Source organism: Cupressus sempervirens, chromosome 8, assembly GCF_028749045.1.
Source record: "Cupressus sempervirens isolate cs-2001-9-10 chromosome 8, ASM2874904v1, whole genome shotgun sequence".
In the NCBI taxonomy this organism is placed as follows: domain Eukaryota; kingdom Viridiplantae; phylum Streptophyta; class Pinopsida; order Cupressales; family Cupressaceae; genus Cupressus; species Cupressus sempervirens.
In genome coordinates this window covers 759,492,454-759,506,880 of record NC_143125.1, presented here as the reverse complement: position 1 = coordinate 759,506,880, position 14,427 = coordinate 759,492,454, and positions in this window count along the sequence as shown.

Genomic DNA, 14,427 nt, shown 5'->3' with positions numbered 1-14,427 from the left:
TATCTTCAAGAATATAATTAAGAACTATTCTAATCATATGTCTTGAATGCGTTCCTAGTTTATTAATCAATTGAATCTAATATGCTGAGTTAGTGATCTCTTTTGTACTATTGTAATATGATAGTATTCCTATTTGGAAAAAAAGTATTCATTCCATGGTATCTTGTTATGAATATATCGAAATGACATATCTTTTCATATGTCAAGGTTTGTTATTCATGTTTTTTCATCATTTCATTTATCTTCTTGAAATCTCCTTATAATCAGTTATTGTGGAGTCCCATTTTGATATGCATAGGTCTATCAATAGGGTTCTTGCTATTAACTTTATCTAGTTTTATGCTTTCTATTCTTTTGTACTTTCAGGTGAAAAGTACACAAAAATCCCAAATACCCATGTCATACAAGGGAGATGCCTCTCTCAAATGTAGAGGAATATTGTAAGTTGATAGTGACTGGTTGTGATCTCTCCAACTATTAGCATAGTTGTCACTATTCATAGGCTGAACATGGTCAATTTTAGAAGTATCTTTACAATGAGATTTTTTTTTACCAAAAAGGTACAAGGGAAAAAATGATGTAGAGGTTAGAAAGAAAATTTGAGAACAAGGTGATGGAGAAAGTGGCAACATAAATTGTAGTAACATAGGTTGCACTTTCTTCTCTTGTAAATGATTTGGAAAAGTTAGATCAAATGTAAATACATTATTTATAAAGTTGTATAATGTTCCAACATTTAAAAAAGAAATAAGGGAGAAAATGGTCAAGATTGATGCTAATCTACTACAAAGTGGTAATTCACTAACCTTGAATACAAGTTCAAGTTTAGTACATTTTTCAAAGTTAAAAATTTTGCAAGCCAAATATTCAGATTTAGTGCACGAGGAGTGAAAAACAAATGTGGAAAGTACATATATTCAAGCTTTATTGATACCTCATTCAGAGGGATACAAAGACATTTGACTACCAAGGAATTAATATGGAGTAATTAGAATTTTCCCATAGTAGGCAATATGATTAATCTAGCTACCACATTGGAGATTGAGAGCCAAGTTCTTGAGACACTCAAGATTAATTGGGATAATACAATGGCATTAATTATGAGGGTACACCACCCATTTTTTGCTAAGATTGGTAAACTCCCTAGTCCCCAACTTAAGGTCATTAGGAGGCAATTATGACAAAACAAGGGGGAATAATGTATATATGATCAAGTAAAATTTTGAAATATAAATAAATAAATAAATAAACACACACACACACACACACACACACACACACACACACACACACACACACACACACACACACACACACACACACACACACACACACACACACACACACACACACACACACACACACACACACACACACACACACACACACACACACACACATGCATGCATACATACATACCGAGATAGAGGTATGAAGCACACCCTAAGGGGGAGTTATAGTTTTTTGTTCTAAGTTTGATCATGGTAACTATATTTTCCACTAATGCTAAAGAGGGAGATTGTTGACCCTAAAGAAAATTGTCTATTAGTGCAAATACTTAGTCATTTACTACGAAGAGTTGGTGAATCTATAGTGCGACCAAGCCACAATGCATGCCAAGTTACAAAGTGCAAAAGAATATGCATTTAGTATGTTCCAAGTAGTAATTGTTGTTGTGTGCACATAAGCATCATCGAGAATTTTAGTTACTACTGAGCAGTTTCAAGGGAAACACATATGATGAACACTCCAATGAAAAAATAGTTTATGCCAAGGGACAACATGAAGAATAAGAAAAGATGAGCATCAAAAGCTATAAGTGCTAAGTTACACAATTTTTGTATTTGAGTTTGGAATGACACAAACAATTATGTAGATCATTTTTCTGAGTTGGAAACATGTTTCTAAGATTGAGGAGATAATCATGGAGGTAATTACACTTATTATTACAAATCATTAATCCATTTGTGCTATGATCAACCAATCATAAAATAGGAAAGACTTAGTAGAAAAAGGATGAATCCCAATCATTGATCAAGATCTAGAAGTTTCTTTAGATGGCTATAAAAGAAGGGTTTAAGATCCAATTTTTGTTGTTGTGAGTTGAATGTATGAGTTTATACAAGGTTGAAGGTTAATTAGAGTTGAAGAAGTAAAGCAACCAAGTAATGTAGAGAAGAGATATTGTTTATCAGTCACATAAACATGATTAGAGTTTGGATAGAGAAGATTTGTTATCACAAACCAAGTGAAAACTAAAGGATCATGGTATTGATTACATTTTAACTAGTGTATAAGGTGAATCTTTTAACATAGTGGCCCTAACAAGCCTATTGTAAATCTTTTAATAGAGTTCTCACTTAATTATGAAGTTTAAATCCTTTAATAAAGGTAGAACTAATAGTCTTGTAAGCTCTTAATAGGGAAGACCCTCACAGAGTAGATCATCACAAGCGATCAATAGTCTTAATAGACACTTTGTTACTTCAGTGGTGAAGATTTTGTGGGTGCTATCCCCACTATAGTTTTACCTTCACCTTGGAGGGTTTCTATGATGCCATATCTTGTGTCAAGTGTTATTTACTTGTTTATGTGTTCTATTCATGTTATTAGATGTTAGATATGATACTACATGTTATTGCATGATGATGAATGGTTGAAAGGTTAATGAGGTGTGTGATGAAATAAGTTTTATATGGTTTATGTTTGAAGTGAAAATAGTTGAATATTTTGATTCATCGCCCCTTGCCCCCCCCACCCCACCTCTTAGTATATGACTTTCCCATTAGACTCCCAACATTATGGAGCCTCCACTTCAGTATATTGTAGTGCAATTCCACTACGACTATTTTTCACATATATAAAAGTCATAGTTCACTCTACTATTTAATTTCTTGGCTTATATATACATTTATTCAAATGTTAAAGTCCAAGTTCGTTTCACCAGAGAATTATTGCTTAATCAGTGTATTGGCTACATGGGTACTACTTAGTGTAACGACTCTTCTTTGCATTAATGTTAAATAAATTAAAAAGCTTTAAATTACTTTGGTCTTCATAGCTACATCACATATGATGTGATAAGATTTTGCAATATGAACTAATATTTTATTTATATATATATATATATAAAATGTCTTCATGACCATATTGAGTGGCCTATCTAATTAAAGTAAAAGTACAATTATGTTTTCTTCAAGAATTGCAAAAAAAAAATGATAAATTGCATTTTACCTAGTGTAAACAGTAATACAAATTGTATTAAATAAAAAAGAGCTTAAAAGAAATTTTAGAAGGTTTATCATATGTAGTGGTTAGTTCATATTGATGATCTTTTTTATTAGATTAAGAAATTCATAATGTAGAGTAATGACAATTATAGTAGCATAATAGTGGTAATGCAACAACAAGAATATGATATACTGTCAAAATGTCTAAGCTTTTTATAGTTACTATTAAAAATGTTTATATGAAATAAGTAATAAAATATACCCATAACTTCTTAATACAAGCGTAAAAGACACCAATAGATTAGATTACAAAATAATAATAATAAAAATCTTTCCTTGGGTGAAATTTAGGTCGATTGAATTAATACAAATGTAATTGATTTAGATTGAGATAATATATTTGTTAATGTTAAATTTAATAAATAATTGTAAAGGTTAAAGTTAATATAAAAGATCTAAATACCTTCTTAGGTGAGAATGAATATCTTTTCTCTTTACCTCCATTGGAAAACATTATGGAGATATTTTTTCTCTAATGCCAACTGTATTCATTTATGTAATGTTTATGTTACTATATATTAGTGTAGGGAGTTATTAGGTAGAATTTATATTAAAATAATATTTAAATAAAAAGATAAATTAAAGAGTTGTAAAGATTGAGTTAATTTGGGGTTAATATTTAATTAAAGAAGAATGAAAAATTATGGAATCTATCTATTAGAAAAAAATTGGATATAGTATAAGTGTAAGTCAGCTAACCCTAAGGATGACTCTATTAATAATGGTCCTGACTCAAAATTGGGAGTAACAAGAAATGTTGATCCTATCAAGGATATGATGGATAGTGATAAATTTGTTAGTTTCTATAATCCTTTGTTGGAGGATGATTTTGAGGTGGTTCCAACCATAGACAAAGAGGTCATTAGGTCCTCATCTGATTGTCAAGTAACACATAGTTTTGAGAGTGATAGTCTGAATGTTAATGAAATGCCCCTACCTCCACAGAGATTAAATGCTCAACAAATTTCTCTTATTTATATTAAAGAAAGAGCAGGGCATGTTAGGGAAGCCTCTGATGATCCTCCTATTGAAGATAAAACTCCTAATACTAACCCAAATACTGAGATTATTATTAAGGTTAGTACTGACTTTGTAATATAACCTCCATTCATTGAGGTAGTTAATAAGTCCTCTAAGAAGGAGAGAAAGATCATTGAGAGATAGTCTCTCTTGAATGGTAGTAAGAAAAATGGTAAAGATATCCCAAACTATTTTAATAGACTTTTTAATTCTAAAACTCAACAACATAAATGATGTATATGCATAGTTGAAATGTGAGAGACCTTGATATGACATATAGGAAATATATGGTTAGAATGTGGTGTAAAAATATTAAATCCAAGTATTTCATTTGTCTTCAAGAGATTAAGTTTGTTGGTTTCCAAGCCTATACCATTTTGAAGTTCTTGTGGAATCAATCAACTAGTTTTTATTCCAATCATGTTAGAGGTAAGGGGGTCATTGCTATTCTTGTAGGTCCCCAGTGGGTTGAAAAAATCATTGCTAATGGTGCTTCTCCTTACCAAAAGGCTCTATGGGTTAGCTTAAAACACAATGAGGAGGATAATGGTATTTGTAATATCTATGCCCTTAATGATTATACAGATAAAGCTAGTAAGAGGAATTGGCTTATCTCGAGGCTCCCTAAGGCTTATTGGAATTTTGTGGGTGATTTTAATATGATAGAGAATAGGAAGGACAAAATTGGGGGTGTTGGGCACATTTGGAAGGGTAATGAATAATGTTTTTGGGCCAACTTTAAGTGGAATTTTATTATCATTGATCCTCTAAATGGTTAGAAAAAGATATATAATGATATCTGGTATGCTTGGTGTAACAAAAATAAGGGCCATTAGAGAGTTTATTGTTGATTGTATAGGATTTGTGTGGAGAATCATATTTTTGATTGTTCTTCTAAGATTGGGTATGTTCTTATCAATATCTCCCCAATTTCCATGTCTGTCCATTATCCTATTTTGACTTGTGTCTACTTTGATGAGGGTGGTGGTTTTATTAGTAGAGGGAAGAAAGAGAACCCCTTTAAACTAAATGCCTCCCTATTGAAAGATGATTACAATAATGAAGCCATTAGAATGGTTTCCAACCTAAGTAGGTTCTATAACCAAGATAGGAAACCTAGGAAAAGGTGGTCTTTTATGGTTTCTACTTGGAGGAAACCTATTAAATTATAAGTAAGAGACAAGCCTCTATGAGGGTTGCAAAATTTTTAATTTTGCAAAATAAGTTAAATCACATTGAAAAAGAACTGCAAAGCAAATATTTTGATCCATATTTGTAGGAGCAGTTAGTCCTTACTAAGGGCAGTTAAGAAGACTTCAACAATTTAAAATTAAAGGGGAAAAGACGAGGGCTAGGATGAGTTGGATGAAGGAAGGGGATAAAGGTTCCAAATAATTCTTTAACATTATAAGAGCTTAGCATAAAAGGGAAAGGATTGAACGAATTCAAATTGAAGGTCATGTTTGCAAAGATCTTGGTTTCATTCAAGAAGTATTTTACAATTTCTACCAGTATCTTTTAACCTCAGAATATAATGATAAGAACTTCTCAACACTGGATAGTTGCCTTAAGCTCATTCCTAGGTAGATTTCATCTAGAAAAACTAAGTGGTTAGACACTCTTATCAAGTTAGAGGAAATTGGAAGTGCCATCAATTCTCTAGCTAATGATAAATCCCTAGGTCTATATAGTATTCCTACTTAACTTTATAAGCATAACTTGGAGTGGGTTGGTCATGAGCTATTGAAATTATATGGAGATAGATCTTTGAGCAAGGATCCCTTGGAACAAAGATTAACTAGGGTATTATTAAAATTCTCCCCAAGGGGGTCATAAAACCCAAGTGAGAAATTGGAGACCTATTACTTAACTTAACTTGTATTATAAGATTGTCACCAAAGTGCTTGCTAGGAGAATTTGAGGTTTGCTAGGTGAATTTACTTCTCCTACTCAAACTAGTTTCATTAAGGGTAGATTCATTTTAGAAAACCCTATCATTGGTTGGGAGGCCATGCATTGGGAAAAGTGTGAGGGGCAGAAGCTATGGTATTGATTGATTTTGAGAAGGCCTATGATAGAATTGAATGACCCTTTTTCTTGGGCATGTTTCATGCTTTAGTTTCCCTCCCAAATTTTTCAAACGGATAGATATCCTTTTAAAATACTTCTCCACAATTATAGATGTTAATGGTGATATGATAGATAGTATTTTTCTTTAGAGGTCTATAAGACAAGGTTGTCCCATTGCTCCTACCCTGTTTGTGATTGCAGTAGATTCTCTTTATTATATCCTTAGATCTCCTCATCTTGGCCCCTCAGTTAATGGTATTACTCTTCCTAACAATGTGACTCTTTTAAGTTCTCAATTTTCTAATGATACTGCCCTCTTTGTGGTTCTAGAGGAAATCAATTTTGATAATATGGTGTTGCCCAATTTTCATCTCATCCCATTTTGCTTTAGGTTGAAGTTAACTTAATGTATCAATGTTGGCTTCACTATGTCTAGAGTGCCTCTAGGATGACCTCTTTTCTCATAACCCCCTTTCAAGCTAACATATGCAGGAAATCATGTAAGAATTGCATTGATCAAGGGCTAGGTGATTTAGGGTATGGTGGGTTAGTTATAAGCGTCTCCTTGATGAGAAGAAGGTTTGTAAACTCCAATGAGTCATCATCTAAATATTTAGAAGGATTATAAGGACCAATGTCTACAATGGTTTTCATTTCAATGGAAGATATCACATGTGATTGAGATTAGAATACAAGGGAAACTAGTTGTTTCAATAGAAAACCAAGTTAAAATCCTTAAATATATAGAAATGAAAATGTGAGAAAACATGTATCATTGATCTTAGATTTATTTTGACAAGTGATGTCAACACACTTAAACCATTTACTTAGTTCATGCCGAACTAGTAATACATGTTGAGCACAACATGTAAATGTTAAAACATGCCAAGTTGCAATGAGTGCCAAGTCACTCATATGCCAAGTCACTCCAATGTTAAGTAGATAGACCATGCTGAGTGATTCAAGTGCTGCATAAATAGTGGATGCCAAGTAGTATAGGTGCCAAGTTAGAAGTAGAAATACAATGTATACCAAGAACCAGAGACTTCATATGCTGAGTGACATAGTTTGGACATATTTTTTTGTAATGACACAAACAACTATGTAAACCATTTCTAAGCCAACTTAAGGATAGATTTTGATCTTTTGGAGATAAGGATGAACCTATATGAGGATTCCCTATGCAAATACATGCAGCCGATAAAAAAATGGGAAGGTTTAAGTGGAAAAATGGATGAATCTTAGCCATAGATTCATACCTAACCCTAAGCCACCAGATTCTTCTTAAGGATGACGAAGCCCTAAAACTCTTTAATAGTGTACATGGGTGAATGATTGAATTGGAAGGGAAAAAATGATAGTTTTTAGTGCATTCAAGGTGACTTAGAAGTGAGAGTGAATTGCAGAATCAGTTAGTGAAGAACAAAGGATAGAGAAGGATACAACATTGATACATCAGATCTCGAAGGATCACTTAGAGATTGTGTAGAGGTGATTTTTTATTAGGAAAGAAAGTGCCAATAATAGGATCTATGTTGAGACATTTTTACAGGTGATTTCAATTAAATATCTTAATAGAGTAGTCCTAACAGGTTGTATGAAATCCTTTAACAGAGTGCTTACTTAATTGTATGTTGAAATCCTCTAACTAGGCACACTTCTAATAGGGTGTTGAAATCCTCTAAAAAAGTGAGACTTAAGAGTCTTTGTAAGCCTTTAATAGGGTAGACCTTTCATAAGGTAGACCATGATTCATGATCAAACCGTTATAACTTTCATTAGATACACTTTATTGCTATAGTAGTGAAGATTCATGGGTGTCATCCCAATCCTAGTTTTACCTTCTCACTTGGAGGGTTTCTAGGTAATCATATTTAGTGTTATGTGTGTGTTTGATTACATGTTTACATGATTGATGCATATGCTTTACATGTTATTTTAGTATATTAATGCATGTGATGTATGAATGGTGAAAGTCTTATGGGTCCAAGTTTAAACTCTTGATTAACCACCCCCCATAAGTTTACTCTCTTCCCACTTGTAATTCCAACAATTGGTATTAGAGAAAATTTCTCTGAAAAAGAAGCTTTGCAGCTTTGAGGAAAGATCTTGAAATGGAAGTCTACAAGTTGGGAAATACTATTGAGAACTAGGAGATTGAAATACATCTCATACTACATTAGCTAAATGATGTAAGAGAGAAACTAAAGAAATCCTTCAAGAGAAGGAAAGATATTTCTATTACAGAGAATGACACACTATACAAAGAGATAGACACCACAAAGCTATTTACAAATGGTAACACCAATAAATTTGATGCAATAGTTGTAGATTTAATGGAAAAGAATAGAATCCAACATGAGAAAATTAAAAATCTCAAGTTAGAGCAAATATCACAAGCTATACTACTATGTGAGGTGACTGAACAAAAGAAGAAAACCATCGAAGACAAAGCCATGATTGAAGAAGACAAAAGAATTCTAGAAAATAGATTGGAAGAGAGGTCAACAGAGTTAACCAAGATCTCCAACATGCAATTGGACACTCTAAGTCAAATGATGAATGCCAACTATGAACTGTATGTCAAAGACATTGAGATAACTACATTGAAGTTACAGAATGAACAATTGGAAAGTGACCTAAAAAGAGAAAAGGAATTTGCTAAAAGTCTCAACAAGCCAAATGAAGCCATCAAATACTTTGAGCAATCACTGAGATCCCCTAGATCCAATAAAGAAACATCAAGACTGGGCTACACAAGCACTAAAGAAGGAGAATCATCCAAAGTTGCTAAAGAAAGGAACATCAAAGGTAGGAACTCCAAGCATACTTGTCATAATTGTGGTAAGAATGAAAATACTACTAATATGTGTAGGAGCAAGAATACAAATCAAAATGTCAAGCCTAAAAACATGATTCATTGTCATAAGTGCAACAATCAAGGTCATCAAGCACATGAATGCAGAACTAGGACCATGAACACACAAAGATTTGAAGGATATTTCTACAACTATCAAAAGTATGGACATAGAGCCTTTGAATGCAGATATAAATCCATGTGGTCATCAAACAAGACATCAAAGGTAAGAAGCTATGGGAACCTTTGTAATTGGGGTTACAATACAAGATATAGCTGTCACTTTTGTCAAGAATATGGACATATTCTTGAGAATTCTATTAGAACACAATTCAGTGGAAATTGAAAAAGGTGGTTGAGTCAAACTACATGCTTTAGCTGTTTGAAGACTGGTCATGTTAGCAAACATTGTTAAACTAGGTCAAAGGCACCAAGTTGTGAATTTGATAAAGGTAAAGGCAAGGATGATATTGAACACATTAGAGATGAGATGAACAAGACATAGAAAAAGAAGAATGCTTGAAACATATCAAATGGAGAAGGGATCACTTCACACAATGGGTCAAGTGATAACATCTCATCAAACTAGAAAAACAAGAGGTATGCAGGACTGATACTCAAGTGTTATATTATACATCAGTTCCAAAAGAGATAGTACTTAAAAGACCACCTTAGCATGAATAAAGATGCAAGATGCTGTTGTAAATTCAAGCTAAATCTTTAAATTTTTCCTATTGTTCTCAAGCATGAAAATTTTTCTATATACACGAAGTGGAATGGTAGTTGATGCCAAGTTGCAAGATTATCTAGTTGATGTTGAGCCTATAGTAGCTATTGAGTGATAGAAATATCAATAGATGCCAAGTGATTATGAAATCAAGTTGATGCTGAGCTTACAACTATACAAGCACTAAGCATTAAATGCAAGATTTTTGAAGGATATATGACTACTTTTTTCTTATTATTCATCATTTCAAATTTGAGCAAGAGTGATTAGAGTGAAAGGCAATTCAAAAACCTATTTAAGACATTTGAAAAGATTTTAGCGAAGATCTCACATAGCATACTGATTCCATAAGGTATTTATCACAAGCCGAGCTACAAAATTTTACTTTGCATAAACCTTAGTTTGAAAAATGATGTCTAGCTCAAAAAATGTAGAAGGAAGAGGTTTTGAAGTTTATCCTATTAGTAATAAATTCAAACAATCTATGTTTAAGGCCATTCCTGACATAACTTAAAAACAAGATCCTTCTAGCACTTTATCAATGATCCCATCAAATGTTATAATAGTGCAAGATGTAAGGAGATGTTATAATTGAAAAATTGGTAGCGCTGGGGACTTATAAATCAAAGAAGCATATGATAGGTTATGTGAACATGGTGTTCTAAAGGAATAGTATAAATTTTTTGAGAAGAAGGGTTTAACACGTGCCCTAGATTTTTCTAGTGTAATTAAAAATGAATGGGTTAGAATTATGTTGAGTCAAATACATGATGGATCTTTATGGCTAGAGAGTGGACCGATTAAGATTACCAAAAGAATAATTTAGAGGGTTACTGGCTGCCCAACACTAGATTGGCCCAAGACTCTAAGGAGTGGTTCCAAGGAAGTAATAGAGAAAAACACTGGAGCAAAATGGAATAAAAGAGGCATGACAATAGATACTATTGCTGATCCATTGTTGAACTTTTCTATAAGGGTAATTTTTCATAAATTCTATCAACCTAGTAGATTGAATAGTGTACCCTATATTGCTATGGATGTTGGATACAAAATTGTAAAGAAAGATCATACTTATGATCTGGCTGAGTTTCAATTACAACAACTGATGGAAAATCTTGGAGCTATCAGGAAATCCAAGAGTGCTCAATGCAAATTTGGTTCAATTCTAGTTTGTATATTCTTTTATGTATAGAATACATTTCCCTCTTTTGGTACTATAGGATGGAAGACCAATAGGTCAATTGCAGTACAGATCAATGAGTTTATTGTATAGATGGGAGAAAATTTTGAATCATGATAAGTTATTTTGAAGATTTCAAGAAATCAATAAGGAAAGAATGAGGATACCAATTTCTTTGGTTGAGCAACATTATAATGATACATGTTTTCTAGTCGATGCTGATTACACCTTTATGCAAGTGGCCACACCAAGGGTTAGATGGTTAAGACCACTTGGGTATGAAATAAATGTTGATGAAGCTTCAACAACAATCAAAAAACTCCTAGCAAAGGAAGCAGACAAAAATGCAAAGATATTTGGTAACTATTATATGATAAAATCAAAGATTACCATGGAGTTGAAACTACCTCCACACTTAAGAAGAAAGATAAATTGGTCAAGAAGCTAAAGGCCAAATTTGGAGAAGGTGCAGATGAGGAAGAAGAGGTAGAAGATGTAGAGGATGAAGAGGAAGAACAAGCACAAGCACAAGGACCTATTGTATTGACTCAAGGCATGGGAGAGGATAAGGAAGAAGAGGAAATAGAAGGTGCCAAGGGAGAAGAAACCAAGGAAGCACCTACTCATGCCGAGCCAAAGAAGAGAAAGGATAAGATAGAGCCAGTGGTAAAGGAAAAGAAAATTTTCAAACCTAACCAAGCTAAGCCGAGTGCACCTACCACCAGAGCTAGCACATGAGTAACAACTCAGAATGCCAAGGAGAAGTCCAAGCAAATAGAGCAAGGTGGACAAGAGTAGAAAAGGAAAAGAATAAAATATGTTGCATAGCTAGACTTAGATGAAGAAAGGACTGAATCAAATGATATAAGCCAATTCAAAGTGGTAAGTCACAAACAATTCTCTAATCTTGAAAATTTGTGTGAAAATGTCAAGAATAATGCAGATTTATCTGGATTTAGAAATGTAAATTTTGACGATTTGAGCAAAGAGGAGAAAAGACAAGTGGAAGAAGCCCTCTATGCAATGATGTCAAAATTTAAGACAACACCATTAGAATTTCCCAACTTAGTACCCAAGAAACTATATGACTTAGTTGAGAAAAAATGTCATTGTTTAAATTTGAAAAAACAAATAAGGGAGACCACTTTAGCTCAAGTATTGCTAGAACTGAAAAAAGGGAAAATTGTTAACGCTAAAAGAAATATGGAGTTAGGTTTATACCTAAATATAGAGCCTTCAACATTCTTCAAAATAATATTGAAGATGTGGTCAAGAAATCAACCCAAATATGGAAACTTTTCTATGGGTTGACCACTGTGAAACAAGGAGAAGCTAACCCTTTTAAGGGTAAAGATGATGATAAGGATGAAGATAACAATGGTGATGACAAGGAAAATGATGATAAGAAAGATGATACAGTAGGGGAGGAAACTAAAAGGAAAACTGATGACAAGGCAACAACTATACAATAGAAAGATGAATAGAGTGTGCAAGACACACAAGTGTTGAGTGTCAGTCCCTCCCATGAAATAGGAAAGTCTACTAAAACTATTATTTTTAAGGATGTCTCTAATCTTTCAACTCAGAACATCAATCCCCTAACTACGAAAGACTTGAAGAAGATATTGGACCAATCTAAACTACAAGCTAAGCTATGTGATAATCCAATTTTGGTGAGTATAGATGAGCTCCAAAAGGTAGTAATTGATGTCACAAGGGACAAGGTGAATCCACAAGAACCACCTTGTATCATCCCTTCAATTACCCAAGTACAACCTTTCACTCAAACAATAGTAGATGCATCTAGTAAGGTTGATACATTTATTAAAATTGACATAGTTGAGCAGAAGCAGATTGCAAAAGAAAAAGACATTACTACTAGACAACAAGAAGTAGGACAAATAGATTCATCTGTACCTAAAGCACAAGAACAAGGTTCTAGTCATGTCATTGTAATAGACAAGAGCATATTTTTTTTTTGGTTAGTAATAAGAGTTTATTGAAATAAAGATAGAAATCGGGTTAACCTTGGCCTAAACCAGTAACAAACAAGAGGAGAGATAATACTAACCCAAAAAATCACTACAATAATCAACAACTAAACCAAGAGTAAGGAACTATGTCTTTCCTCTACCCAAAGACTAAAAATGAAGGATCATCTCAAAAGGCTCTTTCGCCCCTTGCTTCTCCTTTTTTCCCTTCACTGCTTGCCATCCATCCTCCACTCTTACATCTTGCATCTACCATGTCGTCTCCTTTTGAGAATGAAGAACCCCTTCATTACCATTTTTTTGCAGTGTTACTTGTGCTGCAACCTTTTCATGGTGTTTATGCTTCTCCTATCCTACTAGAGTAACTGTGCCTACCTCAGCCTATTGGTTGCCCTTTCCTTCCTCAATTGATAAGTTTCTATTTAGTTTTGGAGGCACATTTGTGGATTTTGGAGATATCCTTTGTGGAGAATCCATTACAATTTGTGAGAAACTCTTTTGTTTCTCACCCCCATGCACATTCTTCACTACCATGTACTGCTGTTCCTCACTATCTTTCCACCAAGAAGATTCTCACTAGACTATCATTTTTGAGCAATTTTCAACCAAGTGTCCCACTTGATGACAATGCCTACATCTAAATGGGATGCCTTCATAATCCAAGGGTTGAATCTAGCAACCTTTTGAAGTTTTGATCTCAATCTTTGCTAGTAGCCCAAGTGAAATATTCATTTCAACTAAAACCCAAGCATAGGTGGAATGCAAAAGGGTTGAGGATCCTTCATCTATCATTAAAAATTCACCTAAAAAATTCCCAATAGCTTCTAAATAGGAATTAAGCCATAAGTGTAAAGGAAAATATGGAAGCCTTACCCATATTGGGATCTTCTCAAAACCTTCTGAATCTGGATGGAAATTTGGGTGCCATGGTTTCAGCATTAGGACATTTTGATCCTCCCAACACCAAAAATGATCACACAAGACCATGTTTTTATCTTGGGTGTTCTCAAACACTATGATAAAAAACCCTTTAGTTGTAGGGTAAATCTGGACTATTCTTATTAACAGGGATCCCTAGTTCTCTGAGATCCAATTATGCAACTTGCTCAAGCTTGGCCACAACCCACAAAACCTTCCTATCAATCCCAACTTAGAGAAGACTAAAAGATTATGCATAACTTCCTCCTCTGCCCCTATATCTAAAACAACAAACAAACCCCCTTCTTTTTGTTGCACAGTGGGTCTTGAAACTAAACCTCGTTTCCTTCCTTCATCATGGCATTCATTACTTT